This window comes from Palaemon carinicauda, chromosome 23 (genome assembly GCF_036898095.1).
Source record: "Palaemon carinicauda isolate YSFRI2023 chromosome 23, ASM3689809v2, whole genome shotgun sequence".
NCBI lineage: Eukaryota > Metazoa > Arthropoda > Malacostraca > Decapoda > Palaemonidae > Palaemon > Palaemon carinicauda.
The window spans coordinates 78,894,731-78,907,285 of record NC_090747.1 but is presented as its reverse complement, the minus strand read 5'-3'; positions in this window follow the sequence as shown (position 1 = coordinate 78,907,285).

Sequence of the window (12,555 nt, the reverse complement as noted above, 5' to 3'; positions counted from 1 at the left end):
CATTCTGAAGGTGTATTCTCATATCTGATTATTATTAAATGTCATCTTTTTGCCAGATTCTCTCTATTTTAAAGTACTGTACGTCATCTTCCCATAGTTATCCATTATTGTGTCCTTTAGAAATACCTCTGATTTCTTTGATATATCCTTTGAACCGTCTGCTGCTTTCAATTTTTAGTCTTCTGTCACTTCTTAAACCTTTCCTTTCAAACTCTATCTAATCTTTATACCTGTATTTAACATCATCCCCACATACTACCTACTAATCCTATATCTGACCTTTACAACCTCTGTATTGTGACTGTTTACCATTAAACCTAGGATGTTCCTTCCTCCAGCTCTATTGCCTCTCACAGCACTAGCCTAACCAAAGAATTCTGACAACAAACACTGTCAATATCCTAGCCTAAGTTTATGTCTAACCTCACTTCTATCACTGATAGATTTACAATTTTTACTGTATGTAGCTTCTTTATATTTCCTTCTTTATCTGATGTCAGCTAATCAACAAAAACAATTCCAACACTAGATACACATGAACCAAGAGAGATGAGGTGCCCTCACCACCAATATAGTTCAAACACCATGAATCCATTTAGCTGACTACTACTACAACAATCTCCTTAATAATACCTTGCACAAACAACTCTTTTCTTCACTAATCAGCATATTGCCTGTCTACTTGCTATAAGTCTCTTATGTTTTCCTCACAATATTCTCTATATATCCACCCTTTTTAATAATACTATTTCTACAATTAATAGTCTTTTAACTTGTACTATACTACTCTAAATTCTCTCTTAATTCTTTTTTTGGCCCCAAAACTTTTCCCTTCTATTGACAGATCACTCGGTGTTGATGATGACACCATAGGTAAACAATGAAAGGAATACTGTTTCGCTCCAGCTTTACCAGCTAGCAGTTGAAATTTTTGGAATGGGCAGAGATCAATGTGATTGGCTTAACAGGCCACTTCATTACGGGCAGAAGGAACATTCTAGCAGAAAAATTGAGCAAGGGGATGTATATAGATGGCTCCAAATGGTCTTTGCATCCTCAGATAGCAAACAAGATCATGACATTGTTGAGTTCCCTGACAATCGACCAGTTTGTTACCTCTAAATCAAAAGCTTGTGCTTTATAGCTCACCAGTCCCAGGAGGAGCATTAGAGGATGCTTTCCAACATCCTTGGAAGAGCCTCAACGTGTATGCTTTTATGCCATTCTTCCTAATAAAGTTTTTTCAACATGGTTCGAGTCGCACATGACGATTATGGTGCTGGAGTTGCCACAAGCAGATTAGTACCTGGACCTTCTTATTGATATGGCCTCCCCTCCCTTACCTGTTATGCCAACTACATGCTCAGATAGTTTCCAGCTTGGTGAAATCCCTTCAGCTTCACTACTCTTGAAGGCTACCCATCATCTTCAGAGAGGGGATTTTCGTAAAAGGGCGTACTTCAGAAGTCTGGATACCTCCAAAAGTCATCCCCCTCCATGTATCAAGCCAAGTGGGTCATCTTTTGTGGTTGACGTCTTAAAAAGGATGTTTTTCCCGTTTGAACATCTATATCCTTGATAGCCAAATATTTACTATATGTATCTCTGGGAGGAAAAACTGTGGTGAAAACCTATTGTTGAGAATTGAACCATGTCTCTAGGCTGAAAGGAGTTGTTTCCTCAGTGGAACTCTATGCTCAAACTGAGCTTAGAACAGACCTGTATTCGGTTAAGAAGTGAGACTGCTACCCAGGGATGTGATCTATGTTCAACAGCCCCTAAAGAATGTCCCATACATACTGTTGAGGTTGGCAACATACGGAAAGTCTTATACTTGCTCTTGCATCTGCTAAGCAAGCGAGTCTGAGAGTTGCATGGTCCTTCCCTTTAATTCGATAATTCCAGGAGATGGAGGCAGGTCTCTTCCTTTGTCCCTTTTTTCATTACTAAAACTCAGAATCTGTCGTACCTCATTCCAGGTATGTTTTGCAGGTCTTGAGCCTTAAATAGGTAACCAGTGATCCTGATTAGTTGCTTTTGTGTCCTGTTAGAGCGTAGACTTGCTATTTCAAGCGTACACACACAATTTGTTCGCCTTCAAAATATTTTAAAGTAGAAGGCAACTGGTATTACAATCTCTTCCTGGATGAGTGAGGTCATTGAGTGCACCCTTATGCCCTCATAACCTTCCTCTGCTAGGGGGACTAGAGTTTTGCAGAGCTTGTCAGATTAGGGGAAACAGTACGACCTTAGCATTAAGAAAGATACTTATGGCACAGGTGTTTCATTCAAGCGGGCATCTGGAGATGTCAAGACAACCTTTACTGCTCATTACCTGTTAGAGACAATCTCGATAGGATCTGTTGTAGCTGCTTAGCAGGTGGTATAGCTACTTTAGCTCTTCTCTCAGGACCATTAGCAGCAGATCAAGGACAGGTTACATGTGACACTGGTGAAAGTGAAAAATGAGTGTCAATTTCTTTTACTTCATCGCTCCCCCTCTCTTGGGATATAGTATCAAAAACCATGTCGGTTTGATCCGATTTGTCTGCAGGTAAGCCCCACTTGGCTTGTAACTAACTTTTCTCCGACCTTATAGTAGTTATTCCCCATGCTCATTACAAGAGGGAATGTTATAACCAGGTTAACCCATCATTATACTGTATATATGTCACATGGGTTATTCAGACAAACCATTTATATACCATGACTGTGCCTAGTGTTACAACGCTCGCATTCTCTTCACTACCTTTGTTACAAGGGCATTGGATCTGCTGGCACTGTATTGTACTACCCTTGTTGCAAGGCCTTGGATCTACTGGTACTGTTTTGTATTATCCTTTGTTGCAAGAACCTTGGATCTGCTGGTACTGTAATGTGAATTACTGATGCATAGTTTTAAGGATCCTTAACATGTCCCCGTCACAGCACATGGGGTTTGGCATCCCAAGGGATGGGGATTTTCTCCCACTGAAGTAGGAGTATGTAAAGGACAAAGCTTTGCATACAGTACGTACCAAAACGTATGACAAATTCAGAATTAATTTGTATTTTTCCTAATTATACAATCCTGAGCCCTTTAAAGATTCATACTTTCCTGCCATCACCAATTTCCTGGGAAGTCCCTGCTGAAATCAAAGTGGTTTGTCAGTGAGCAAGTTGAGGCCAGTGCATCTGCACTACTGGTCGATTGGTTACAATTCATTAGAAAAGGTTTAACCGATGTGTACTTCAACTTCACTGTGCTCTTTCCTATGTAAAGGACTGGTTTGTATAGTTAGCCAAAATGCAATAACAAATTAAGGTTATATCCATATTTTAAATTGTTTATATTGTTTTGAAAAAAAAATTTCCAAGGGGTGTATAACTTATCTGAAAACTTCATAAAATATTTAATAATTTTCATTAAATTAAATTTTTCCAAAATCTCAGTATTTTAGTAATTATTATAGTCATATATAACATTCCAACTGCTTGTTTGCAATAGAATATCCTATTTATTTTTCTTCAATCTCGTGAATGGGAATTTTTCGAAACAAAATAACAATGTTATCATTAAGTGGATAAAATATTTTCTCTACTTGGTTTAAGATTTGCTTAGTCTCTATGCAAAAGATGCAATTAACTGCTGGATATTCTTAGGTCTTGAATATAGCCTTTTTGGAGCATTTCACCAACTAAGTTACATGTAAAAGTGTTATGACAGTTATAGTAATTTTATTTATGGTAGTCTTTTGGAGAAGGAAATATCGGTGAAGTAGTTTTAAATGAACATTCACAGAAAATTTCTTATAGATGTTCTAAGAGTGGGTTTAATGTAAAACTTTTAGATTGTTCCTGAAAGGTTCAAAGGAATAGTTGTACCTAATGAAAGGAAGGCTTGGGTATAGCTGGTGCTTATGTGTAGGCTAAACTTAAGTGATTAGGAATTGCAACTATGACACTGCTTCAGATGAGTAAAATAATTGGGTTGTCATCAGTTACTAGGACAAAGGGAAGTTAAAAGAAAAAATTTTTTATTGAATCCATTTTGTGAATGTATTCTAGATTTCTTTTCAACATAACTTTTATGAGTAATTTAAAGGTTAGTACTTTTAAAATTACCTATATTTTTAGAGTTTAATGTAGGGTAGAAGTTTTCAATTGGAATACAAGTGTAGATTGCATATTTCAACCCTACCAAAATTTGTTTTATAGGTAAAATTGGCTTTGCGAATAAAAAAAAAATTGTATAATTAGGATGTGTATTGAAAGTGGTAACTAAGTAGTTATCAAGTGCTTAAAGCCAGTTGCATATAATATTCAAAATATTTTATTATTAACAATTTTTAGATAAATATTATGACTTGAATTGAGAAATGAGATCCTCCAATAACTAATAAATGTACATTACTGTATGGTAGTCCACGTTAGGAAAATTGAAAGATGTGTATATGTAGAAATGCTCTACAGTTTTGTCCACCACTGGACCTCTTCTTGGAGCGCCTATTATGAAAAGAATAAATACACATGTTTGTAGATACAGCGAAGGCTTCAAATCCCCCCAAAAAATATAAATATACTATTACTACCCAACAGGCAAAAATCACTTCACATGTGGATAAAACCAATAAAAAATGAAATTACAATTAATAGGAAAACAGGTAATGAAACATTCAACAAGCACTTAAGTAAACAAATCGAGCCAAAACACTATTGAATAACATTTTTGAGTTTGTACCGACACTTTATACTGTGTAAAATGAAAGGATCTAATTTATATATGCCCGGAGATGAATTGAAATTCTTATTCTTACTGTAAAATATGCATGGTGCTTCAATGACATTTCTCTATAAAATCATTTTTTTTTTTTAACAAATGTGAATGTTTCCAAGCTACTGGATAATTACATATATTATGTACACAAATGGCATTACCTTTGTTACTTATTCTTATATACTTAGGATTTAAAATTAGTTTATCTAATGATTTCCCAGATTGTGCAATATAAAAATGTCCACATCTACATGTTATCTTATAAACTATACCTCCATTACTGTCAGGTGTGTTACAAATTTGGAGTTCTGCCAATAGTATTCCGATAAAATGTTGTATTAATCCCAAGCCATCTAAGTGGAGCGATTATCAATTCAAAATTAGGATGGTATGGTAGGGACAGAAATTTGGTTTCAACTTATTCCTTTTGGGCTAATGAAGTATTTCCTGCAAGTGTCAAAGTTTTTGTCTGTCTTATTTGCTAAAATTATGGGCATAAAAACAAGAATAGCGCCAACGTTATCCCTGCGTGTCGTAAGTGACGACTAAAAGGGATGGGACGAGGGGGCTAGGAACCTCCTCTCCTGTATCTACATCCTGTGAGACATCGACAAAGAGATGAAGCTGGGGGAGAGTGACTGCTCCCCGCACTCTAGTTTTGGGGTGTTTGAATGTGCGTGGATGTAGTACGATAGAGTAAAAGATGTGAAATTGGAAGTATGTTTAGGAATAGAAGGATGGATGTATTGGCCTTGTGTGAGACGAAGATAAAAGGAAAGTGTGAAGTGATGTTTGGTGAAATGTCTGGTAGAGTGTCTGGGATTGAAAGGGGAAGAGCGAGAGAGGGTGTGGCTTTATTGCTGAGTGAATGGATGACAGGTAAAGTAATGGAATGGAAGGAGATATCATCTAGGTTAATGTGGGTAAGGGTTAGGTTGGGTATGGAATGTTGGGCGTTTGTCAGTGCGTATGGGCCAGGTAGTGAGAAAGGTGAAGAAGAGCAGAATGAGTTCTGGAATGAATTAACTAGGTGTGTAGAAGGACTGGGTAGAAGGAATTATGTAGTTGTCATGGGTGACTTAAATGCTAGAGTGGGCGCTGGAGAGGTAGAAGGTGTCTTTGGGAACTATGGCGTACCAGGTGACAATGAGAGTGGTGAGAGACTGGTAGATATGTGTTGAGCAAGAGATGATGATAAGTAATAGCTTTTTCAAAAAGAAAGATAAAAATAAGTATACATGGGTAAGAGTTGCAAATGGAAGAGTAGTAGAAAGGGCATTAATGGATTTTGTGTTGATAACTAAAAGAATGTTTGGAAGATTGAAAGACGTGCACGTGTTTAGGGGTATGGCTAACGGTATGTCTGATCATTTTTTGGTGGAAGGAAAATTAGTTGTAGCAAAAGAATGGGGGAATAGAGTAGGTGGATGTAAAAGGGAGGTAGTGAGGGTTCAAGAGCTAATAAAACGGGGGGTAAAAAGTAAATATCAGGAAAGGTTGAAAATGATATATGACGAAGTGAAAGTAAGAGAAACTGGCAATTTAGAGGAGGAGTGGAAGTTAGTAAAAGAAAATTTTGTTGGGATTGCAAGTGATGTGTGTGAAAAGAAGGTTGTTGGAGGCAGCATGAGGAAGGGCAGTGAATGGTGGAATGGAGGAGTGAAGGTAAAAGTGGAAGAGAAAAAGAGGGTTTTTGAAGAATGGCTGCAGAGTAATAGTATAGAGAAGTATGAAAAATATAGAGAAAAATGTGGAAGTAAAGCGCAAGGTACGTAAGGCAAAGAGGGCAGCTGACCTGAGGTGGGGTCAGGGATTGGGTCATTCATATGAAGAGAATAAGAAGAAGTTTTGGAAAGAAGTGAAGAGAGTAAGGAAGGCTGGCTCAAGAATTGAAGAGACAGTGAAAGATGGAAATGGAAGGTTGTTAAAAGGAGATGAGGCAAGGAAAAGGTGGGCAGAATATTTTGAAAGGTTACTGAATGTTGAGGATAATAGGGAGGCAGATATAATTGCTGTTGCAGGTGTTGAGGTACCAGTGATGGGAGATGAGAATGAGAGAGAGATTACAATAGATGAAGTGAGGAGAGCACTAGATGAAACGAGAGTAGGAAAAGCATCTGGTATGGATGGTGTGAGAGCTGAGATGTTGAAGGAAGGGGGTGTGACTGTACTTGAATGGTTGGTGAGATTGTTTAATGTGTGTTTTGTGTTGTCAATGGTACCAGTAGATTGGGTTTGTGCATGTATTGTACCACTATATAAGGGTAAGGGAGATGTGCATGAGTGTTGTAATTCAAGAGGTGTTAGTTTGTTGAGTGTAGTTGGAAAAGTGTATGGTTGAGTAATGATTAATAGGATCAAGGATAAAACAGAGAATGCAATCTTAGAAATACAGGGTGGTTTTAGAAGAGGTAGGGGTTGTATGAATCAGATTTTTACAGTTAGGCAGATATGCGAGAAATATTTAGCAAAAGGTAAGGTGGTGTATGTTGCGTTTATGGATCTTGAGAAAGCGTATGATAGAGTTGATAGGGAAGCAATGTGGAATGTGATGAGGTTATATGGAGTTGGTGGAAGGTTGTTGCAAGCGGTGAAAAGTTTCTGCAAAGGTAGTAAAGCATGTGTAAGGATAGGAAATGAAGTGAGTGATTGGTTTCCGGTGAGAGTGGGGCTGAGACAGGTATGTGTGATGTCGCTGTGGTTGTTTAACTTGTATGTTGGAGTGGTGAGAGAGGTGAATGGTCGAGTGCTTGGACGAGAATGACCATGAATGGGAGGTAAATCAGTTTTTGTTTGCGGATGATACTGTACTGGTTGCAGACACAGAAGAGAAGCTTGGACGATTAGTGACAGAATTTGGAAGTGTGTGTGAGAGAAGGAAGTTGAGAGTTAATGTGGGTAAGAGTAAGGCCCCGTCCACACGAGCGAGCACTGCTTGGTAAGCTTTGCTCGGTGTGACGTCAGGAATGGAGAAACCGCGATCAAAGCTTCACACGGCTTCCCTGATGTTTAGCGAAGTATCAAGGCTTTGCCTGGCAAGGGTTTTCCCTGACGGAAATTCGTCTTCCAATAAAGGGATAAAGCTGTCACACTAATGACATGCCGTCACTTTCAAATATATACATCTGCTTTTGCATATATATATATATATATATATATATATATATATATATATATATATATATATATATATATATATATATATATATATATATATATATATATATATATATGCACTGCTTATAAATTATCAATACTCCTAATTAAGGTAAATCTTATAAACAAAGAAATTAAATAAAAGCTCTAAATTGCAACTTATGCAGTGTACTGTATTATTACATATATCTTAATAATAAATTATCTTTCTCAGTTTTATATTATTTATTGAACTCATTTCCTTAAAATATCTGTGCTGCTTACTATTTTGTTTGTTTTTTCATGATATTGTTATAATTTCGTTGACGATGAATGTTTCAGGGTTATTTGTTGCTACGTGCTTTATCTACTTGTTGACTTTCTCAAACGTCTTCATACACATATGTCTGTGCCTCAATATAATTTAAGTATATAAATTACACCTTGCCCTTATCCTTTTACAAACAACTATATTCACTTCACGTAAACAGTATAGAATAGCAGAAAAATTACGTCACGGGACAGTGGAGTTCCTGTCACACCTGCAGTACCCTAGACGGCCACGGCCCACTCACTGCCAGTCTTTCACTACCCAACCACCGTCGTTTGGATAAGAGCATAAATGCGTTCGACAGGCTTAGCTCGCAAAGAAGCAAAGTTTACCGAGCAAAGATCGCTCGTGTGGACGGGGCGTAAGGTTATGAGATGTACAAGAAGGGAAGGTGGTGCAAGGTTGAATGTCATGTTGAATGGAGAGTTGCTTGAGGAGGTGGATCAGTTTAAGTACTTGGGGTCTGTTGTTGCGGCAAATGGTGGAGTGGAAGCAGATGTACGTCAGAGAGTGAATGAAGGTTGCAAAGTGTTGGGGGTAGTTAAGGTAGTAAAAAATAGAGGGTTGGGCATGAATGTAAAGAGTTCTATATGAGAAAGTGATTGTACCAACTGTGATGTATGGATCGGAGTTGTGGGAATGAAAGTGATGGAGAGACAGAAGTTGAATGTGTTTGAGATGTAGTGTCTAAGGAGTATGGCTGGTGTATCTCGAGTAGATAGGGTTAGGAACGAAGTGGTGAGGGTGAGAACGGGTGTAAGAAATGAGTTAGCAGCTAGAGTGGATATGAATGTGTTGAGGTGGTTTGGCCATGTTGAAAGAATGGAAAATGGCTGTCTGCTAAAGAAGGTGATGAATGCAAGAGTTGGTGGGAGAAGTACGAGAGGAAGGCCAAGGTTTGGGTGGATGGATGGAGTAAAGGAAGCTCTGGGTGATAGGAGGATAGATGTGAGTGAGGCAAGAGAGCGTGCTAGAAATAGGAATGAATGGCGAGCGATTGTGACTCAGTTCTGGTAGGCCCTGCTGCTGCCTCCGATGCCTTAGATGACCGCGGAGGTAGCAGCAGTAGGGGATTCAGCATTATGAAGCTTCATCTGTGGTGGATAATGTGGGAGGGTGGGCTGTGACACCCTAGCAGTACCAGCTGAACTCGGTTGAGTCCCTTGTTAGGCTGGGAGGAACGTAGAGAGTAGAGGTCCCCTTTTTGTTTTTGTTTCTTTGTTGATGTCGGCTACCCCCCAAAATTGGGGGAAGTGCCTCTGTATATGTATGTATGTATTTCTAAATTCTTCGTCAATTTATTCGGGACTGCAAATGTATTCTGTCCGTACCCTACCATCCTAATTTTGAATCTATAATGGCTCCGCACTTAGATTGCTTGGGATTAATACGACATTTTATTATCGGATTAATTGGCAGAAATCTTAATATGTAACACACCTGACAGTAATGAAGGTACAGTTCATAATATACCATGTAGATTTGGACATTTTTAAATCGGACAATCTGGGAAATCATTATAAAAACAAATTTTGAATATTAAGTACAGTACAACAAATAACAAAAGCAATGCCATATATGTACACATTATATGTAATTATCCAGTAGCTTGGCAACAAACAAATTGTTAAAAAACACTTGTATAAAGAGAATTGTCCTTGAAGCAGCATGTATATTTGAAAGTAAGGATAAGAATTTTAATTTATCTCCAGGGATATATATAAATTGGATCCTTTTATTTTACACAGTATAAAGTGTCCGTACAAACTCAAATGTTATTCAATAGCTTTTTGGCTTATATTGTTTACTTGAGTGCTTGTTGACCATTCTATTATTTGTTTTTTTGTTAATTGTAATTTCAACTTCTGTTGGTTTTATCCACATATCAAGTGACTTTAACATGTTTGGTAGTAGTATATTTTTTTTATGATTTGAAGTCTTAATTATGTGTACAAATGTGTGTATTTTTCTACTCTGAAAAGAATATTAAGATAATTCATATTTGAGCATTGTAATGTCTGAAGAATCGTGAAATAAAATGCATATAGAAAGTATAGTTTTTATTTTAGTTTCCTTGGTACTTGAAGAAAACCTTAAATGAAAAAAATAGTGGTGCTGTCAGAAATTTCTCCCTATATAGAAACTCGTATGGCCGAGTGTTCTCCTTAAACGCCCCCCTGCCCCTAAAAGTATCAACTGATGCCTTGTTCACTCCCCCAAAATAAGGTCGAAAGGCTCATGAAAGTCCCTTCTCCTAACTAGAAACTTCTCCGTTTGGACCGTTATTGCAACCCCCATATACAGTTTGTTCATGACCCCTACTGGGGATGAGAGCAGTAGTATCAAGTGTTTTAATAATTCAAGATGGCCGCACTGCGTCTTGCTTCAAAGTCCACTTTTTAATCCATATCTGTCTAAGTAGGGTTTTCCCCGACTTAAGGCCATTACTTAGAAGTTTTTTCCATTACTAAAATTCCTCAAAAGCCTCTGAATTCTATTCAATCTTGAAGCTATTACTTAATTTTGAGGTACAAAAGTATACTGTACCTAAATATATCTATCCATTGACATATGAATGAATAAAAATTTAGAAATTATAACACTTTTTATTGTAGAAGATCAAATGCCAAACATGACAGGTTTCAGTATAGTTATAAAGTGAAAATACAAACACTATGAAATCAGTGACAAATACACCAGATATTTTAATCATTTTCGGAAATCTTCAACCATCCAACATTCAAAGAACTTTTAACGTTTGCCATGCATCAAGCTCATGTCTCGACTAAGAAAGGATCTTAGGCGAGTCATCCGATATGGTGCAAGGCACGACAAAACGTCTTATTTTCCTTGTTTTTTCGGTCAGTGTCCTTTTTTCTAATAACTGTTGGTGTATATGAGGTTAAGTAGTTGATGATTGTGTAAGTAAGCAGTGCTTTTCTACACACACACATTTCTCTACTAGAAAGATAAAATTATTAATAAAAAAAGAGAAAAGGAAAGCCCACCAAGGCCATCCCCTATCCCACCTAGTAACCAGAAATTTAATGCAAAGTTTTCTGAGGAGGCAATGTTACTAGGCCCTTGAATGCTTTCCTTATGCTTTTTTTTTTTTTTTCTATTAATAATTTTACAAACTGGTATCAAGATTGCATTTTAAAGACTTCAAGAATAGTTTGGAGCTCTCCTGAAGTTGACTGGTAAATCACGGACATATTTTTATTACTATAAGGCAGATTCTAGCAATTATAAAGGTACGTTAATTCTACAATGAAACTAAATTATACACTTATGAATAAAATATTTCTAGAATGGAAAACAAATTAAAAATCAAAATTAAAAGACGTAAAAAGTCATTTTCAGGCCTTTGTGCAATTTCAGAACGATCCATTACTACAGACACCAAAAGCTCGCTCAAAAGCAGACAAGAATCACAAATGCCAAGCTGCCTCCCTGTCTCATAACATTTAATGCATATGATTGAGTCGGGTAAAAGAGAAGAGACGTGCAAGACTACTGCCCTAACCATCCTTGCTACTCCTCCCAGCAGACAGTCAGATCGGACCGAAGTACGCATTCATCTTACACGTGGACACCTGAATCACTTTAGCAGCGTAATAAGTTCTCAAATACAAACCCAAGAAAAAGCAACAGTCAACGACACTACCTTATACAAAAAATAATCATCTTACGAAAATGTCTTTCTTTTTAAAAGCAAATAGACAGTTTTATGAAATGTATGATATAAATTAAATATTTGCCTAGTTTGAGGTAGATTACGTTTTATTCAATATTGACACAACTCCTAATAAGAAACTTATGCCTGTAACAACCCATACCCTAATAGTATACAATACTCCTAGAAAACTGAGTCAACTCCACTAGGTACTATCATCACTACTAATATACTATCTTGAGCTTATAATCCCTTATTACAGTATAACATCCTCAGTATATAGCCTAAGCCCTTGATATACTATCATCATTTTATAATTGTTTATAATACACTCCTGGCCTTACAATCTCCTAATATAATATCCTGTTCTCATAACCCCTTACTATACTATCATGAGCATATGTTCCCTGATTAAGGTATCATCAGCCAATAATCTGAGATGATTCTTTATAATTTATTATGTATTTTAAGAAGGTCCTGTGTAACTCTATACTGTATATCGCTACAAGTTATGGTAAAAAATAGTAATAATCAAGCTATTTTTAGTAATTACGATAATTATATAATTTCTGGGTTTTTGTCCTTAACAGACTTATGATCCAACTAACTTGAAATGAAGTTTAAAATGTCTTTAAAGTTACCAGAATGAACTCAGAA